This window comes from Echinops telfairi, unplaced genomic scaffold, assembly GCF_000313985.2.
Source record: "Echinops telfairi isolate 266 unplaced genomic scaffold, ASM31398v2 ScPeMD7_5;HRSCAF=22, whole genome shotgun sequence".
Taxonomy (NCBI): domain Eukaryota; kingdom Metazoa; phylum Chordata; class Mammalia; order Afrosoricida; family Tenrecidae; genus Echinops; species Echinops telfairi.
In genome coordinates, this window is record NW_022103901.1 from 273,743 (window position 1) to 278,066 (window position 4,324).

The 4,324-nt window shown below is 59.9% G+C and overlaps 1 protein-coding gene across 1 annotated transcript in view; it reads right to left on the reverse strand.

The window, feature by feature from the left end:
• Nucleotides 1–2,158: 2,158 nt before the first annotated feature.
• PDGFA (platelet derived growth factor subunit A) overlaps nt 2,159–4,324 on the reverse strand; it is a 20,569-nt gene continuing 18,403 nt past the window's right edge. Inside the window, exon 7 of the mRNA XM_045285923.1 lies at nt 2,159–2,967. The gene's annotated coding sequence lies outside the window, so the exon portion shown is untranslated. The remainder of the gene's footprint in view (nt 2,968–4,324) is intronic.

Consider the following 4,324-nt stretch of genomic DNA (forward strand, 5'->3'; position numbering starts at 1 on the left):
GCTGGCACCCCCAGGTCTCCGTCTCAAAAAGAGGGCTGGCTCCGTGTCTTTCACCCTGGCGCATACGGGCCAGGCAGGGGCACAGATGCCCAAGGAAGCCCGGAGGGCCAAGAGTCAGGGTCTAGGAACAGCATCAGACTAAGGTTGTCACAGCTCAGCCCCAACCCCTGGACCTCTGGGCCAGAAGCAGGAGGAAGGGGGACAGAGCTTCGAGGTCATGGCCAGGGCAGGAAGGATGGCAGGACATGCAGCCTACGCTCCGTCTGAGCCCCCTCCCCTCCACAGCCACGTCCCCCGAGGCCAGCGGTCTACTGTGAGCACACCCGGGGCTCTGGGTCCAAAGGCAGACAGGCTCAGAAATGCAGGGAATGCAGGCCAGCCACAGCAAAGGCTTCGTCCCGTGTGGGCGGGGACACTGGACACGCTGCAGCCACCTCAAAGGCCAGGCGCCCACAGACCACAGCCTCCACCAGCCACACTCAGAACCGGTGGCTGGCTCGCACTGGTTCTTTCCTGCCCTGCCCAGGGGTGTCCTTACCTGCAGTGGAGGGAGGAACAAGGAAGGGATTATGGGAGGAAGAAAGGACGTCCGGAAGATGCCCTGGACATAGCGCTCCGGACAGGGCTGCAGCCTGGCACGTGGAGGGGGTTTGGCTCCTGGGGAAACCTCATGCTCCCCGCACCTACCGCCCCCAAATCAGACCTTCACCTGCAGCTGGCAGCATGTTTGTCCCCGACCCCTAACAGCAGCCACATTCACACCCAAACCGGAACCCCTCAGGGTCATCGAGCAGGCTCGGGCTCACAGCCGCCCTGTGGGGCAGAGCAGGGCAGAGCCAACCTGTGGGTTTCCAAGGCTATCTTCACAGGGACACAGGCCTCATCTCTCTCCCTCAGGGCAGCTGGCAAGCTCAAACTGCCAACCTTCTGGTGACAGGACCCATTTGCAAGCACCATTGTGACCCACTACCCCACCTCCTGCTCATGTGTAGACCAAGCTGATCATACCTGGAAACAGGAAGGCAGCTCCCAGGCACAAAGTCCCTGGATGGATGGCAGCAGCCAGATCCATGGGACACTGCAAGACCAAGGCAGGGAGGACCCCGGGCGAGGCAGTGGGCAAGTCGCCAACTGGGCCTGCTGCTCCCACCCAGCCAGCTTATTGCTGGCCTGAAACTCTCCAACCACCACCGTGGGCTGGAGACAGAGGCAGCTAGAGGCCTGGGGCCCCTCCCAGGAGGGCCTGGGATCCCTGGGGCAGGCCCAGCATTCCTCAGGCATGAAGTCCTAGCCCAGAAGGTTCTAACCCAGCCATCACCCCATGGGCGGGGGTGGGGCTGGACTAGGGGTGGAGGGGAACAACTGCCCAGGCTTCTGCAGCCTGTTTTGCTTGGGGTTTTCCGTGTCTGTGGGTCCTTAAAAAGACACTAAGTTCTTGGGTATAGGAAAGTGTTAATATTCCATAAAACTCAAACATGATCTTGACAAAGAATCCATGAACACCACACACATACACACACACACCTCTGTCCAACACACACAAAAAGCAGAGCTTCTCACCCAAAATGAACCACAATCCAGGTACAAACAGGAGCTCATCCTCCAAGCCGGGCTCGGGAGACGACATACCCTGAGTATCCTGGGGGTCACCTGTCACCCAGGAAATGGGCCTCGTCCACCCTGACCCACAGTGGAACCAAACGCCCCCTCCTCCCAATTGGGTTCCCCACAGAGCCCCAGACCTTTCTCCCTAGTCTCTCAGAATGCTCCGCTGAAACCCGCCCTGCGTCTCGTCATGCCTCCTTTCCAGGCATAGGCGGTGGCTGCACCCAAGTGACCAGGACTGGAACCTGGTTCCTGGTGCCACCATGGATTAGGCATTCTGGGCTACTAATCATAAGGCCAGCGGTTCAAACCACACTGCTGTTCCAAGAGAGAAAGATGAGGCTTTCTGCTTCCCTACAGGCTCGTCAACCCTACACAAGTGGCTGAGGGCCAGAACGACGCTGTGGCATTTGGTTTGGGTTTGGTTGGGTCCCCCCAGCCCCCACCCCCACCCCCACCCCTGGAGGCAGGGACTGGGCCCCTTCTCACTGCTGGCCCGTGCCCGGCCCTGAAGGGGCTGAGCCGGAGGACACATGGAGGCAGACACAGGTGGGAGCAGTGCATAGGTAGGTAGACCATGTTTATTGAGCACATCTCAAGCCATTCGCCTGCATTCTGCTGGGAACAAAAGTACCGCCCACCTCTGACACCTTGTGGGTCACCGGGTCCACATCATCGTCCGAGAGACAATTAAAAAAAGAGAGAGAGAGCGAGGCAAGGAGTAAAAAGGAAAAAGCTTAATAATCACTTTATGGTGTAAAAAACAAAACACAACAAAAATCCACTAAGGCTCCCAAGGTTTCTGCACAGCCTGAAAGCGCTGCACCCGAGCGAGGTGGGGTTTCGGCGTCGGCGTGGTATTTCCGGGTACATTCCCAGCTCTGCATGCCCCGGCGGCACCGCCTGCCTGCCCACCAGTGCACCCGCAGGGAGTCATCCAGGAGGCAGGTTCCTTCTTCAGCGGCGGTGGCCAGGAGCACCTCGACACACACACCCAGTCCTCTGGCGGCTGCAACACCCACCGCACCCCACCGTGCCGGGGGTCCTCTCGCCGGCTGGCCCCATGGGCATCCGTCCCCTTGTGGGCCACTGCGCGGTGGTCCGTTCTTTCCCGCTCTCTCTCTCCTGGACAAGGAAGCCTGTGACTGTTCCCCGAGTGCTACAATACTTGCTTTGATGTGACGTTAGACAAATGTGCACTGTCTCTTTGTTCCCCAGGGTCCTCGGAGACGGTCTGCCGCGTGGAGGAGAACAAAGGCCCCACGCTGGCAACAGCACCATACACGGTGGGTCAGGAATGTAACACGCCACGGGCACCCGTGTCCCGCCCGGGGAAGGCCGGGGCTGCTCCTCACCTCACATCTGCAGAGGAAGGAGAGACAGGCGCTCAGCTTGGCCCCGGCACAGACGGCCAGCAGGGGCAAGGCTCGGGCGGCTCAGGACATAGGGTGGATCCAGTCGGCCCAGGGGCAATCATTCCTGCCAGGGTAGGGGCTCACTCCCGGAATGGAACTCGGGCTGAGGGCAAGCCCTATCCTCCCATCGTACAGATGAAGACACTGAGGCCGGACGGCTTTCCCCTCTCACTCCCTCAAGCGCAGAGTGCAGTGTGATGTCTGGGCTGGAGCAGCCTCGCGGGGCCCTGAGGCAGCACAAAGACTGGTCCACAGCCCTGGCCAGAAGGGGCTCTGTGGGCAGGCAGGGCTGGGCACCTTCTCTGAGCAAGGGCAGCCTCACAGGTCCAATGTCTCTTGCTGACCTGGGTGCCACCTGTCTGTTCAGAATCTAAAGGCTACCCAGACTGGAGGAGCTCACTCTACCTCTGGACCATCAGCCACGCGAAGGGTAGAAGCTGCCGCTCTGTGAGAACGGGTCCACCCTCGGGGCCCCTGCAAGTGGACACTGGGCCCCCAGAGAACCCCCAATGATTGGGCCTGGCCCTCTAGCCCCAAACCCTCCCTGACTCTCGGCGCCTCCAAACCCCCCTTTCACCCCTGAGGAGCTGGGCTCTCAGACAGTTTCCGGCTCAAGGGCCTCTTCTCACTAGTTTTGGGATTTTTTAGATACCACGGATTCCCAGGGGCCTGGAGACCACCGCTGGTGGGTCAGGAGGCAGCAGCGAGGACTGAGAAGGTCCAAGCTAACCTCCCTGGGTTACCTGTGGTCACTCCGAGCTGACTGACTGCTGAGGTCCACCTCTCCCCTGAGAACCCAGCGCAAGAGCTGACCACTGAGTGAAGAGCTGCGCCACTGGGCAGGACTTGTGGGGACGCTCTGAGGGCCTTAGTTCTTGTCCTCATTTCCCGCTTTCTTCCAGCCCAGAGCCTGGGCATGACAGCCGAGGGCAGCGAGGCGCCGGAGGTTGATTCACGGCCACAAGGGAATATGGAGGCCTGGGCCCATGAAGAGCTCACGTCTACCCAATCAGAGCTGTTTGGGATTGTTCGGGGTGCTATTGGCAGCCCAGGGCACCCTGGCGGCATTCATAGGTTCATGCTGGGCTGCTGACTGCAAGGTCCGACAGTTCAAACCGACAAGGAAAGATGAGCCAACTGTCCTCTCCTGTAAGAGTTGACAGCCTTGGAAACCCACAGGGGCAGTTCTATTGGACCCTACAGGGTAACTGAGTCACACTGAGGGGAGGGCTGTGAATTAGGAGTTGGGTGCTATTAAGTAGAATGCTGTCAGCTACAGTGTGACCCACAGCTCCACCCTGTCC